Below are 16592 nucleotides of genomic sequence, written 5' to 3' on the forward strand. Positions count from 1 at the left end.
AAGTCCACCACTAAACCATGTCCCCAAGCACCACATCTACACATCTTTTAAATATCTCCAGGGATGGTGACTCAACCACTTCCCTGGGCAGCCTGTGCCAATGCTTGACAACCCTTTCGCTGAAGAAATTTTTCCTATAATCCAATCTAACCCCCCCCGGCGCAACTTGAGGCCATTTCCTCTTGTCCTATGGCTTGTTACTTGGGAGAAGAGACTGACACCCACCTCTCCACAACCTCCTTTCAGGTAGTTGTAGAGAGCAATAAGGTCTCCCCTCAGCCTCTGCTTCTCCAGGCTAAACAACCCCAGTTCCCTCAGCTGTTCCTCATAAGACTTGTTCTTCAGACCCTTCACCAGCTTTGTTGCCCTCCTCTGGACACGCTCCAGCACCTCAATGTCTTTCTTGTAGTGAGGGGCCCAAAACTGAACACAGTATTCGACGTGCGGCCTCACCAGTGCCGAGTACAGGGGCACGATCACTTCCCTAGTCCTGCTGGCCACGCTATTCGTGATACAAGCCAGGATGACATTGGCCTTTTGGGCCACCTGGCTGGCTCATATTCAGCCGGCTGTGACCAACAGCCCCAGGTCCTTTCCCACCAAGCAGCTTTCCAGCCACTCTTCCCCAAGTCTGTAGCGTTGCATGGAGTTGTTGTGGCCCAAGTGCAGGAGCCAGCACTTAGCCTTGTTGAACCTCATACCATTGACCTTGGCCCATCGATCCAGCCTGTCCAGGTCCCTCTGTAGAGCCTTCCTACCCTCAAGCAGATCAACACTCCCACCCAACTTGGTGTCATCTGCAAACTTACTGAGGGTGCACTCGATCCCCTTGTCCAGATCATTGATAAAGACATTAAACAGAACTGGCCCCAACACAGAGCCCTGGGAAGCACCACTTATGACCAGCCGCCAACTGGATTTAACTCCATTCACCACAACTCTTTGGGCTTGGCCAGCCAGCCAGTTTTTTACCCAGCAAAGAGTACACTCATCCAAGCCATGAGCAGCCAGTTTCTCCAGGAGAATGCTGGGGAAAACAATGTCAAAGGCTTTACTAAAGTCTAGGTAGACAATGTCCACAGCCTTTCCCTCATTCACTAAGCAGGTCACCTTGTCATAGAAGGAGATCAGGTTGGTCAAGCATGACCTGCCTTTCCTAAACCCATGCTGACTCGGCCTGATCACCTGGGTGTCCTGTACCTGCTGCATGATGGCACGCAAAGTGATCTACTCTATAACCTTGCCCAGCACCAAAGTCAGACTGATAGGCCTGTAGTTCCCTGGATCCTCCTTCCGGCTCTTCTTGAAGATGGGTGTCACATTTGCTAACCTCCAGTCAACTGGGACCTCCCCAGTTAGCCAGGACTGCTGATAAAGGATTGGAATTGGCTTGGTAAGCACTTCCACCAGCTCCCTCAGTACCCTTGGGTGGATCCCATCCGGCCCCATAGACTTGTGTGTGTCTAAGTGGTGTACCAGGTCACTAACCATTTCCCCTTGGATTATGGGGGCTTCATTCTGCTCCCTGTCCCTATCTTCCAGCTCAGGGGGCTGGGTACCCAGAGAACAACTGGTCTGACTATTAAAGACTGAGGTAAAGAAGGCATGAAGTACCTCAACCTTTTCCTCAGCCTTTGTAACTGTGTTTCCCCTCGCATCCAATAAAGGAGGGAGATTCTCCTTAGCCCTCCTTTTGTTGCTAAGGTATTTATAGAAACATTTTTTATTGTCTTTTACGGCAGTAGCCAGATTAAGTTCTAGTTGGGCTTTGGCCCTTCTAATTTTCTCCCTGCACAACCTCACGACATCCTTGTAGTCTTCCTGAGTTGCCTGCCCCTTCTTCCAAAGGTCATAAACTCTCCTTTTTTTCCCTGAGTTCCAGCCAAAGCTCTCTGTTCAGCCAGGCCGATCTTCCCTTCCAGCTCATCTTTCAGGACATGGCGACAGCCTGCTTCTGGCACCTTTAAGATTTCCTTCTTGAAGAATGTCCAGCCTTCCTGGACTCCTTTGCCCTTCAGGACTGCTTCCCAAGGGACTCCATCAACCAGTCTCCTAAATGGGCCACAGTCTGCCCTCCAGAAGTCCAAGGTAGCAGTTCTGCTGACCCCCCTTCCTTACTTCTCCAAGAATCAAAAACTCCAGCAATTTGTGATCACTATGCCCAAGACAGCCTCCAACCATCACATCACCCACAAGTCCTTCTCTGTTCACAAACAACAGGTCCAGCGGGGCACCTTCCCTAGTTGGCTCTCTCACCAGCTGTGTCAGGAAGTTATCTGCCACACACTCCAGGAACCTCCTAGACTGTTTCCTCTCTGCTGAATGGTATTTCCAGCAGACATCTGGTAAGTTGAAGTCCCCCACGAGAACAAGGGCTGGCAATTGTGAGACTTCTCCCAGCTGCTTATAGAATAATTTTGTCTGCCTCTTCATCCTGGTTGGGTGGTCTATAACAGACTCCCACCACGACAGCTGCCTTGTTGGCCTTCCCCCTGATTCTTACCTATAAACACTCAACCCTATCGCCACCATCATTAAGCTCTAGACAATCAAAACACTCCCTAACGTATAGGGCTACCCCACCACCTCTCCTTCCTTGCCTATCCCTTCTGAAGAGTTTATAGCCATCCATTGCAGCACTCCAGTTGTGCGAGTCATCCCACCATGTTTCCATGATGGCAACTATATCATAGTTTTCCTGCTGCACAATGGCTTCCAGCTCCTCCTGGTTGTTGCCCATGCTGCATGCATTGGGGTAGATGCACTTCAGTTGGACTATTGATCCTGCCATCTTTTTGGGGGAGAAGCCCTAACAGTTGATAACCCTAATTAGATAGTTGATAACACATTAAAACAACCAACCAACCACCCATCCAACAAAAATGTTCCTGTGTCACTGGTGAGTTTTGCTCTCTCATACTTCAGTTTTCCCAGCATGCAAAACTTCAGATCCACCTTTTGTTTTACAATAGGTTCATTTTGACTAGAGATCCATTTCCACACATTTTATTGGTCTAAAGGTAAGCAGTTCCTAGAAAGCCAACAGTGAAATATAGACTAGTTTCAGCAGTCTTATCCTGCCTGCAATAAAAGATTACACTTTATGGTATCCCCCGCTGGCTTCTAAGGACTCAGATTTACAGGTCTTTTTCGAAAAGTTTGATTAGGTATAGATGCTGGCTTATGAGAAGAGGGGCAATTAACTCTCAAAACTAAGATATGCACAAACATCTCAGCATGGTACCATACCAAACATTGCTGGTATACATCAAGTATGTCCAAAAATGCTTCCACAATACTGTCTGTTTATATCTGTACCTCTGCTACTGTGTCTCCTAGAAATTACCATGTAATAGTTTCAGCCTGAGCTGAGTGCTTTCTCATTCACATATCATCAGAAACGGTTTGAGTCAAAGGCTGCTTTCAGTAACACTTTTCCTAAAGAGATTGGCTTAACGGAATTATGAATCAATCTACTTCTACATTAAAATACTTATTTAAAAAGAAAATAAAATAGTATTGTGCTTTAAGAGCCTTCTACTAATAACTAATGTATGTTGTACTAAAAACATACTGTTTGAGCTGTAGAAACTACCATAGTAGTAATTGTGGTCAGTAAGACGCAAAATAAAACTAAACCTGGATTTCCATTTAAATAGTATGCTTACAGCTGGAATTATTTGTATTTATGTATTTCCTCTTGGGTTTCATTCCTGACACAGGGGATCTTTAGCTCCTATAAGGCTATTGCAGCATTTTTATACAACAGCAATTCAGGCACACTCTATAGTTTAGAGCACATTTCTTCCCCATGGGAATGAGTTTTCCACTCACGTAACTTTAAGTACCTCGAGTGCTATTGCCAGCAAAGTAGTAATAAAGCCCTTGCTTGACTCATTTGGTACAACTTCTCATTGGTTAACACACAGCTCTCAAGTCTATCTGTTCCACTTGTTTAGTAAACACAGAAAATGCAGCAAATTGCTTCCCTGCTCCTTCTATCTGAATACTATTCAGAGAACCTCAGAAAGGGTCTGTTTCCAGTTTTGTATTAAAACTGCTCCATCAGTGCCAGCACCATGACCAGTAACAGCAGAATTGGGCCCTGCATCTCTTCAGTGTTTTTAGGTACCATGGCAACATAACAACAGTGTGACTGGGTTTGAAGGTGTAATATTACCATCTATTTACACAACCTCTAATAAACAACAGCTTTGCGTTTCCTGTAAAAAGGAAATTAACCTAAAGAATGAAGAAGGGGTTTAATCTATCTGTAAATAACACCAAAGACTCCAAAACTTTGTCATGGTGTGTCTGCATCTGGACAGAAAACGCATGTGTGCACCACTGAGACGGATAAATTCAAACTAAACAAAAACTAAACACACCAGATGTTAGGTCACCAATCTCTAACACTACCATCACCCCCATGCCACCTATTCCAGAGAAATGAAACAATAAGTCCAATTCAAACAATTTACATGTAACAATATTCTTTATTTCTGTAATGGCCACCTCTCAGGGTCTCCAGCATAAAGTCAGGATCCTTCTATACGCAAACAAAAACAGAAAGAGCATATTGATACCAAACAATTGGCCACTTTACAAAGTTAACACACACCTCAGGAAACAGTGGGTTCAGAAGGAGGCTCTCCAGAAGCATCAGGGCAACCACAGTGGGAGGCTACAGTCACTGCACACCGACCACCTCGCTGGTGGGCATCCCAGGGAACAAGACACTGGAAAATGCAGGAGTTGCATTTGGCTGGCTCAGCTCTTACACTGCTCGCAGTCTGGATGAATTCATTGCACACACGGAAGCTGTAGTGCAGACATAAATGAGAGCAATGTAAAACCCAAGCATACAAAAGGTCTCAGAGTGGAATACAGGGGGAGGTTCAGATAGCTGAGCATTTCGGACTGGGAAAAGTGAATGACGTGATGGGCCAGATAAACAGACAAACAAATTCAAAACCTCCAAACTTGTTTGACATTGCATCATTACATTACAGTGTATTTCAGTGTTCCCACTTTCAACTGTCCAAAACCAGACACTTACAGAAATTACTGTATTAAACTGAACATTTTGTCCTTATTTAAAATAAGAAAATTTAATGTTTGGTGCAACTCTGTCTGCTTTTTTTAACAGACATTTCATTATGTGGCTATAGGATAAGTTCCAGATCTTAACATAAGATGGAGAAAGTATAAACCTGTTAACATAGTCATAACTACTGGTTCCTACTCTGAACCCCACCATTACATGCAAGGTGCAGCGCTAAACTGTAGCGGTTTTTTTTAGGTTACTCTGAGCCAAGCAGAATCTCATTAGGGACCTCTTCAAAGATCAGCTCCTCTGAAAGCAAAATGAAATTATCCTGTAAGTTCTGGCTACTCACAGCAGCACCTTTACATTATGTATAGTTCTTGATTGCTCTTAGTGTGGGCAAATTGCAGAGCATACTATTAGGGATTTTCACTTTTATGTGAAGTATGGGAATTTATTGCTGTTTTTATGCTAACACATTGGTGTTCAGAGTATTTATAACATATTGTTGCATTTGTTATTAATAGAGCAGTGTACTGGGGAGGGAGTAAGAATCAATAAAACTCACTCACATCTGCATTTATAGTATTTAAAAACAAGATAGAACATAAATAGTCCACAGGGTTTACCTGGGGAGATGTGTTTCCTGAGCAATTTCATCTTTCTACCTTGGGCGGTGGTGGGGGGGGTTGGATAACTGGTATCGTTGGAATGTGACGGTGAAAATAAAAGAAATAGAGAAGCAGTATTTTCTATGGGTTGGAAAATTCTAAGACTGAAAGCAAAGACACCAAGTTCTAGTCCCATTTATATGCTATGTGATACGCTATGGGCCAATTTTTAAGAACATTTAACTGCCTAAAGACGGTACCTCGTGAGATTCCCAAAGGAGCCTCACCCTCAACCACCTTGAACTTCTCTCTGCTCATGAAATAAAAGTAGCTACACCACAGATTGAAGCCACAAGCAGTTTGAGGAGGCAATATGTTTCAAGCAGGTCTAATGTAAGACCTCAGCAGGTGCAAAACATGATTCCTAGGCAGCCTGTGTAGGGTGCATAGCTATGAAAGCGTTTAAGCAGAGAGAAGGATGTATGAACCCACTGCTCTGACTAGCTCTAACCCACTGCTCTGACTAGCTCTAAATTTTCCCAGTTTCCACACGAAACTTCCCTTTTGTTACCTGCAGGGATCTCCCAGTATCTGTGCTCCACATATTCTGATAAGGCCAGAATTGGCCTCTCCTGAGGTCTGTGTGTACTGGGAACTCCACACCATCAACAGAACAGAGACCACTGCCTGCGATTCTTGCTGGGCTGCTCATCCTCACATTTCCTACCAAACCACCATGCATCCCTCCTGTGTGCAGCATTCACGCCCATGTTTTCTACATTCTGGCAAGGCAAAGCAGCCACAAGGCAGCCACATTTACTCCATGCTTTTTGCAGGTTTCCAGCTCCTATTGGGAGAGGGGGCTGAACAAACCTGAGGAACACGCAAGTGGCAACACGCAAAGGACTGTTCACAAATTCCCACACCAGCAGCCGCCAGGGAGTATGAAGGATTTTTGCATATTCTGCCTAAAGGCATTCTGATGGGTGAAAGGTGGGTAGGTAGGGCAGAGCACTGAGGAAAAGAGAAGGAAAAGGCATATCATATTCTGCCTCTACCTAAGTAATAAAGTACTCTGCTGCAATGCCCCTGCAGTTGTGTCTGGTTCCTCCCTCATCTCTCAACTTCTTGCTCTGCACAAAAACTTATTTCCAGATTCGGTCCTCCCATTTCTGTAATCCCTTGCAAAAGACACTTTCCAAAACTCCTACCCTCCCTCCACCCATCCTGCAGCCCTCCAGTCTTCTTGGCTCTATTTCTAAAACAGGTATATGAACATGTTTTATTTCAGATGCATAGGTAATTTTTAACCTCATGTACCTGCTGGAGTGAACCTGGCCTAAGGACTTCAGTTAGTCTGCAGGATCTGGTGATGCAAATAATAAAATTATTTACTGAGAATTAGCAAAAGAAGAAGAATACAATACTGAGAAAGCACACTTGTGCCTAACTGGCTGTACAGGATCTACTTTATATGGCTTTAGCTGCTAAGGTGTTGGTAGAAGTCAACAGCTCTGGACCTGAAAACCTGGGAAGACAGGTATATCACAATAACCAGAGGACCAACAATTTAGTCCCTTTGATTAGACAAACATGTATCTGTGGATGTGGTGGCAAACAGAGTATATGTAACAGTTGACTCCTTCAGCGACATTTCCCTTAATGCCATTTTTTTTGGCATGGAGACGTATCACTTCCTGCGGGTGCCTGACTGGTTTCAAGCATTTGTGGATGGAAACGCTAAACTATGCAGATAAATTTCAAAAGATGAATGAGCATCTGCACTCCAATATAATTTATATGCAGTAATACATGTTATTTATACACTCTGAAGGCTCTGCGAGCCAAAACATCACCATTTTGTCTATTTTCCGAATGTATAAATAAGACATAGGATTGTAGAGAAATTATATTGGAGTGCAAAGGCTCATTTATCTTTTGAAATTTACTTGCATACCCTTTACACTAGGAAAAATAACCCCATCCAGAATTTACACAGAAATAAAATCAGTCAGATGAAAGGCTCTATATGAAGTGTTATGGTAACACACTCAAATTAAGTAAATTCAGCCTTTTTCAAATTCTTTAACCCCCACCATAAACTAAAAACAGTTTAAAGTATCCATATGTAGAAAACATGATGCAAAAGCAGGTCAAGTTAGCTAAAAACTAAGAACTGCTCTCGCAAGGAGGGCCAAATTTTGCTTTCGCTTACACCAAAGTAGCAGCCATGAGTTTAAAGTTATTATTCTAGCTTTGCATGGATCAAAGCGAGAGAATAATTTGCTCTAAGGAAGAAAAACACTTGCTCAAGCTTTAAGAATCTCTAAAAACTGTAGCACACCAAACTTGAAATACCATTCCTAACTCCATAGCTCATCTCCACTATGCATAACTAACTCCTGCTTAGAAAAAAACCTATGTAATATGCTTGTTTATTACCAGTAATTACAAATTCACTCTTCTTAAGTTAACTGATTAGAATTTACATCCTGCAGTTACAGCATTTGGAAGAAAATATTTCAAAAATACTTTCCCAGTCTTTTTTTATATCAACTTCATTTTTTCTTTAAAATAATAAATCCAATGGCAGAAGGTCAGATTCCTCTGTCCTCTTCATAATAACTGCCCTATTCCTTTTTACACGGTCTAGTTTTTTAATGCATCACCCACTATGGTTTCTGTTTCATGTCCAGAGCAGATCCACAGTTTTAATGACTCAGGTAGGGTTACAGCTTTCATACCAGCTGAGAATCCACATCAAAATGTGTCCTACAGCTATTCCTGCTTCTCCTTTCTGGCTCTTATGGATGAAACACACACTGCTCTCATAAATTAATGCTGAAACATCTTCTAAAGGCTTCCACATCTCTCAGTTTTTCAGGGTAAAAAAGCATTTAGTACATCCTGCAGGAGAGCTCAGACTCGATGACAAAACCACCGAAACGCACATGTTGTCAGAAAACCTAATCCAAAGCCACTGAGGTTAAAGGAGACATTTCAGTCCAGATGTCAACAACTAAGCAAATAGTTATGCTTCATTCTCCCCAAACTGCTCTCTCTCCTAACACTTTTTAGCCTTTGATTTGTCACACCCAAACTTTATTCCACCACTACCTTTAATGCAGAAACAGCACTGGGATTTCTTGCTTTCATAAGCAAAGGTTTGCTAAGCTATTTGAAACTGAAAAAGTACACCAAATTCCACATGAAAATGATAGTTTTTAGATTACTTTTATCTTTAAAAGTTTAAAAAAAAAGGGGGGGGGGAGAAACCACTCTGGGTGAAAAAAGCAGCAAATCAAAGAACACCAAAGTACTTCCTAACCAGGATTCTTCTTGTTATTTCCACTGTACAGACATATTGAACTTCTGCACAAATCAAAGAAACGAAGAACAGTAAATCGGAAGAACTCAAAATTTCCTTAGACAGTCTGGAAAATCCCTTTTTCAACAGAGCCAGTTTTGAAGGAACCAAAACTATAATCTAGGTTTGCTGTTTCTCCAGTCACAAATATAATTGCTGGTTATACTTTCTTCCATGTTATGCAATCCTTTAGATACCAGTTCTGGTCTGGTTAAATACAGTACAATACACTAAAACTTCTGCTACAAACTGCACAAATAAATAACTGATGTTTAAGTGCACTGTGAGATGAAAGCTTTATAGATCCAGAAACATTTTTCATCTGCTCAGTTTTGCAGCACATACCTGCTTAAGGCCTTCTGGCAACATCACATGCAGCCACAGTCAGGGAGTTCCCAATCCACCAGCCTACCCCTATCTTTCTTTTTCTGCAGATGCTATAATCTTTTTTTTCCTCTACACACATTCCTAGTACCAAACAGCAGAACCAAAAGCTTGATAAAGTGACAACAGAAGATAAAGTATTTCTTAAAATCTAAACAGCCAGAAGCAAACGTAATCACAATATTTCTATACCTCTGGTTGGAAGGCAGTACATAAATACAGGAGTACCTCATTTAAACTACTGAATTGAGCTTGGTATCCAGGTCTGGGCAAAGCTATCTTATGAGGGTGATTTTTTTATTTCAACCCAGAAAAAGAATATCTACAAGTTCACAACTAATATCTTAGATGTTCCTTTTGCACTAGAAAATTAGAAAAAATTAAAATTATGCATCTGATGCAGCTTAAGTGGTAGCTTGTGTCACATGGTGCTGCTTCTCCTCTTGGACTGGGCGGTTCCTAACCCAGCTGTTCCAGAACCTGTTCCAGCTCTGCAAACAATTTCAGCAGGCAAATGCACACAGTCCCATGCATGCACAGCCACTAGCAATATCCTCTCTCAGCTGACTGACCATAGGAAACCATACAAAAAGTTTTGACCCCCAGAAAAGAAACATGAAGATAGACACAAGATGGATGAGAACTACAGTATCCAGTTTTTTAGAGACTGATAAAATGAGATGCCAAGCCAGAGTTACACAGGGTATCAGTAACAGAGTAGAATCAGCTTAGAGCCTCCTGGAAAACAACTCAGTGCCATGAAGAAACGAGCCGCTAAGATGTCTCCTCTAGACTTATTATGAGGCCATACCACACTATCAAGTTCTACTGGGAATATTCAAGCACTAAAACCTCCTACAAGTAATCAGTCATAAGGAGAAAAAGACAAAAGTCACACAGGAAAAATCAGCTTCATAGATATCACCAGAGTAGATTTTAACTCTTAAATATGTCAGCTTAAAAAAAAGCTGCCCAACTTCCCTTCATGAGTGGTGTCCTCTCCAGGCTGAAAGAAGGCAGGTAACTGTCAGCAGACAGTAAGGAGATTCCAGTTGGTACAAATGCATTATCCAGAGTTTCCTAGCTAGAGCCTATTCAAGCATACCATGGAAATAGCTTCTTTCTTTCTTCCTCCCTCCCTAAGCAAGCAAGCATTTCTTTGGACTTGGTATTAACCTAGGTCAAGCAATGAAATTTAAAACAGAACTGCTTCTCTTGGTGCTTACTGAGACAGATCAGGCGACCTCTTGAACATATCTTTCTAATACATGTCAAGACTGTAGCACGTTGTCCAACACTCCAACCAGGAATCCGTGGAATGGGACAACCAAGGCTCCTGCCGCTACTCAGATGTGCAAACAAACTGAATGGGACACCCAGGTAAAGGACACCAGGCCAGATAGGTTTTGGTTAGGATCAGAGATGGAAGGGAGGGGAGGTCCTTTTTAGCAAGATGAACACACAGAACAGCTTTTACACAGATTATCTCATGAAAAGCGAGCACAGCAGAGGTGACAAGGTCATGCTAACATTTACAAAAGCTGTTTTGTCTTAATTAGTCTTTTTTAAATTCAGGAAGGAGGTGTTGGTTGGGGTTTTTCTGTCTGCTTGGTCTTACACACACCCATGAGAGAGAACAGATGATGGAAAATGTATATGGCTCCTCTTAGAAATACACACAATTGCCAGCCCTTCCAGGAATTCTCTCTATAGTTTTGCAATAGCTATGAAAAGATTACTGCCTGCATTTCAGTTAGGAAGCTGAAAGAAGCAGCAAGCAAGACTCCAATCCAGAAAAACCATCATTTTTATTATTGCATTATCTAGGGACTTCTAGTGTGGGAACACTAGGAGCGTACAAGTCAGTATCGACTATCCCCCTAAGTGCTACCATTTAGATAAGCACATACTTAAAAGATAATACATGCTGAATTAGATCAGTGACTTGTCACTCTGCTTCAGTCACCCACACATGCTTTTGCCTCTAGTTTCCAAGCCTGGGAAGACGGCTACTGGGAAGAAGGCTACACGCTTAGTGTGGAGAGACAAGTCCTTTCTCTGGAACACAGCGTGCACAGCTGAGCATCCACTGAGGCCACTGCACTGTTGTGACCTCTGGGCATAGTTACAAGACATGTATGTCTGTGGAAAGCTAGACTTAAACTAATCTAAGAACAGACTTGTTTAAGCAGCACAGGGGCTAATTTACTCTGGTCCGTAAGCAAGTTTCACATCCAATGCCAAGCTTAGCGCTGCCGTGGTTAGATTACAAATGCTTCAGCTAGCTGCTTTGAAGCAAGTAGCTCTTCAGCAGCAGGTCTCAGACAGCCCTCCTACTCCAGCAGCCACCTCGCACCCCCTTCGCTTTGACAACTACTTCACAGCAGAGAAGGGACATTGCCCAGGAGCTCCTGGGAGCACACTGAAGGAATATGCTAATGAAACAACACCTCAGATAGCCCAGAGGGTAGATAATGAAGATCCACTGACCCAGCTTCACCCAGGGAAGGCGCAGACAGAGCAGACAGCAGAGATGATGCTTCCAGCAGCCTGCTACACCACTGCTGGGACACGTTCTGGCAATGCCAGGTTCTTGCCACCCCTGCTCCCCACACAGTCTTCCTTTTCTCAGGACAGAGCCTCTCCAGCACAGCTCACCATCCTCCAATGCACAGGGACTGCCAATCCCCACCACCCTTTCCTCTCTTCCCAGATACAATTCACCCCCGCCCCCAGCCCTCCCTTTGAGGATGCTTTCATTTGATTATAAACTCTTTCGGGCAAAGATGATCTTTTACTATGTGTTGGTACAGTGCCCAAAAAAATGGGGTTCTGATCTCAAGGCACTACTGTAATATAAATAACAATAATTCACTACTACTAGCCTGCAGTAACTCCAGGAGTTTCACTGGGAGATGGCGAGTCATGCTAACATGCCTTTCTACAGCACAGAAATAAATCATTTTTGCACATTTCAGTATTTTGGGGAGAAGGAGGAGAAGGAGGGAGGAAATGCAAAATGAATCTAAACCACATTTGATTCTTTAAATTTATAATAAATCCAAGTGATTTACCAGAACATAAAATTCTCACATGCAGAGTCAAGGACAATATTCTATTCATGTGCAAGAGTCATTTATTCATTTATAATTAGATAAAATGAACTGCAATTTTTTAAGAAAAAATTTGCATGTGGCAACAGTAATGTATTATGGAAGGGTGGCACTTTGTTACATCCATTTGTTAGTCAGGACACTGGAGCTGCAATTTAATAGACAAGAAATAAGTACAGTAGAGGAAGGGAAAAATTAAATTCCGCGTGATCAGCAAGGTTTCGAACAATCGCTAGCCAACTGAAGTGGGTGCCATATCTATAAGTCATTTTGTTTTATAGGCCATTAGGATCTCCTGAGAGAGGCTGCATGGAGACCGCTGCTTTTTGTTGAAATTAAAATGTCAGAGAAAAAGAAATAGAACAAAACAGGGAATCTGCAATTAATTACAAGGCCATAAAAATTCAATAATCAGGAGGCAGTGCTGCTGTAGGCACAGCGGTATCTGATTCAGGCTAACAGGAATGGAATACATTAATCTTTTCAAATTAGTTTTTTAATCTGACGGGGATATATAGTGACGTGTTCTTTTACTGTTTGAGCAGAGCTGCTGTCTAATATATAATGCTGAGTGTCTGGAATTAGGACATCTATAGCCATTTTGTGACTACAACATTTTCACGGCATTTATTCAACCCTATCTGTACACCTGTCCTACAGTAATCAGGCAAAACATGTTCAAAGTTCACATCCTAGATACTGCTTATGAAAAAGTATTAAAATGCTGGGATTAAGACAAAATCGCAGGTCCCCAAACAAGCTTGGCACAAGGCTGCTTAAAATGACAGTCTGCTCTTCAGGATATATCACTAGGCTTTGAAACTAGGTTCCCATTCCTTGTCTACATTGAGTTTTCCTCCTTTCCCCCCCCCCGCCCCCCAAGATGACATGCAAAAAGACCGTCTTCATGCTTCCATGTCTTGCATGCTTTAGAGTGAAGCCCTGAGAGTTTCATAGATTAGAGGAATTTCTTACTTTCGCCTTTAAATATCAATAACAACCCTCAGACCTATTCTCCTCCTGGTGAATGCTTCACCACTCTTCCTGGTGGCCCCTTTAAGAAGCCCAAATGCACACTAGAGATTCTTACATGTTACTTAGACACTCAGAAGACGGATGAATGCTTACTGGACACCGGTTACCTACAGCATGTGTTTAGCCTCAGAGTTACAGAGATGTACAAAGATTATTTGACACTGTTCTGTTTTCAAACAAATCTTTTCCTCTCCTTTGCTAGGCTTTACCCTCTAATTCCACTGAAATTATATTAATTACATTTTCACTTATTATTGGATGTGGCCAACAGAGAGACTTTTCTATTGAATGAAAAAACAGGAGTCTGTTCCCTCTTTCTCCACCTGCCCAAATATCTCTTTCTTTTTAAAATTATGTAAAAAAAACCCTGAAAGACTACTTCTACATCTTCTTTCATATGATACATGGGAAAAAAGGCACACAAACCCCTCTTTTTGACTTGTTCATAGATCACTTTGCATGTTTTATGAGAAGACTCTTTTTACATAGACTCACTCTTTAACTTTGCACTAGCGAAAACAGCAACATGATTATCAAAGCCTACGGGCTCAAAACTTTCCTGTAGGTGGGTAAAATCATTGCCATCCTGTTTGTCCTGGGTGCACTGGGCATGCTCGCTTTGCTCTGTTTGAGGTTTCAATCCTGTAAACACACATCCCAAGAAAAAAAACTCCCCAGGTGAACATTTAATGTCTAAGCTCAGGTTTGAATTAAGACTTTACACCTTTGGCTAATTTCATTTTTAGTTTACAGATTTTTTTTTTCCCCCAATCAAATTCCAGTGCACTCACTTGAAAATCCGTTTTTCAATTCTTTACTGTGCCTGGATGTAGAGTAACATCATTTATGCATTCATTGCTTTTTCCTGCAAGGCAGAATAAATGGGCATGGATGTATCCTTTTCATGGATCCTTCAAAAGGATAAATAATACGTTGGCGTGGGCGTAGATGAAAGAATGGAAGAGTGAGAGAGCAAGAAGTAAGCAAGACCTAATACTTCGAGACAGGCTTTGCAGGTTAAAAGAAATAGTAGCTCCATTTAGGAAACATATTCCAAGCATGGGAAAGGGTAGGAAAAGCTTCCTGCAATAGGCATTCATTGTTTTCTATACATCACTTTTCTTTTAAATCACGATGACAGCAGAACTCTACCTTATGTGGTTAGTTTATCTAACACCCTTTTCCTATAAAGTGTATCCCTCGTACGTATGCACATGAGCACATCCATACTCAATGACAACAGAGAGTACAAACTTACCTCCCCTGATGTCATTAAGTATTATCAATATTACTGTGGCAAGAATCTCCCCCTAGATCTCCGTAATGAATTGATCTGTCCTAGTTGTCTACTACTACCAAACATGCTTTAGTAGTTTCAGTGTGAGATAACCATGTCCTCTCATCATAATCTTCCATATGAAATTCCTCTCATCAGAATGGGTCCCAAGATGCAGTTTCCTGACTATGAAAGCCATGAGTAGTGATAATATACCCGTGACAATGTTTGAACACAGCACCCGTTCCATATTATATCACATTAGTCCACAACTGGGACAGGAAAGAGAAGAGCACTGCACATAACAGAAATTTCAGGGGGAATTCAGGCATATGTAATTTCCCGAGTTGCAGTACAGCCACCACACTGTGGTGCTCACCTCTGCTACCCTTATGTCATCTCATGGGAGGCATTACATACCGAACGTACCCGAGGCTAGGGAGAATTAACTCTCATTCTCACATCCTAAATGCAGCCTCACCAGGTGAGAGGTGAAACCAGAGCTAGGAAAATTGGCTTAAAATTAATACATTAAAACATTTCCCTGTTCGTAAAGTGTTATGAGCATATTGAACAGAATATTATTTCCATAAATGTTAATGACTCAAACTTATTTGTAGTATCATCATTGCAAGTTGCCTACCACAAGTGTTGAATACTTAAAACAAGCTGGATCTCCCTGTCATTCAGTTTGCTTTTCAATCATAACTAGACAAGCATAAACAATTGGAGTGATACCAAAAAAGTAATTTTTTTCCAAATTTAAAATGCTTCCAAATATACTACTACAGTTGCTTCAATAAAAACAAAGCACACAGAGTTATCACAGAAGGGGCCTGAACACAATAGAAATTAAATTTGTTTAAAAATTTGAAAAAGAACTTAAAGACCCAAACTTTTTGCATGATTGTCCAGCTCTGCTTGAGACAGCGTGACACTGTCTACACTACACCCTGACAGTTTTAAACACTGTTTCACATCTGTGCAGCTCTGTTTGGAGTCTGCAATGCTAGCTGCGCTAAAAGTCAGGCCAGTGGCATTTAAACAGCAGAGATACCTAGACCTAAAGTGAATAAAGCTTGAGAGACAGTAGCTGTAAGCTGTGCCAGTATCCCTACACTTCTGCTACTACTGGTGAAGTCACACCACTGATAGCAACTGGGAGAAGGCTTTAAGAAAGTCTAGCTTACATACCGCATCTGCAGGAAAGTGTAGAACAGTTTCTTTGGCTCTTTTTTCTACTGTCCTGACTCTGAAGATAAACAGATGTCTCTTGAAACATGTCCTATTGGCAAGAGACAGCAGCCTTAAATTCACTTAGGACAATGACACATTCCAGGGTAAATATTCATAGTGACTTATGGGGAAATTAACCATGCGGCTCTGATTAGCAATAATAAAGAGACAGACAGCCAATATCTACGACTCACAATGAATATTAAACATACACCATCCTTTCTTGCAGGTCCTATATTTTAACAGGAAAGAACACATCCTAAAAACTGTCAAGAAGAGAGAAAATAATACTTTGCACTTATCTTGTGTTCTGTTCAGCTGAGAAAGAAAACACTAAGTGTTTAAACCTTGCTATGTCCGTAAGACTTACTATATTTATATACAGATGGTAACATGAGCCATCTGTTACATCAGAAGAAAAACCTAGGAGTTTGGAAGTCTAGACAGTTAGTCTTCCAGTTGTAAGACACATATTCCTGGTGCTATCATGATTTTTTTTTTTTAATAGTCTTCAAAATAATGC

At 41.7% G+C, this 16592-nt stretch overlaps 1 long non-coding RNA gene across 1 annotated transcript in view; it reads right to left on the reverse strand.

The window, feature by feature from the left end:
- The window catches only part of LOC140655880 (uncharacterized), a 59176-nt gene extending 43066 nt beyond the window's left edge, over positions 1 to 16110 (reverse strand). The window contains exon 1 of the long non-coding RNA XR_012043902.1: positions 16028 to 16110. This is a non-coding gene — a long non-coding RNA (uncharacterized lncRNA). The remainder of the gene's footprint in view (positions 1 to 16027) is intronic.
- Between the last annotated feature and the right edge of the window lie 482 nt (positions 16111 to 16592).

Source organism: Ciconia boyciana, chromosome 8 (genome assembly GCF_034638445.1).
Source record: "Ciconia boyciana chromosome 8, ASM3463844v1, whole genome shotgun sequence".
Classification (NCBI taxonomy): Eukaryota; Metazoa; Chordata; class Aves; order Ciconiiformes; family Ciconiidae; genus Ciconia; species Ciconia boyciana.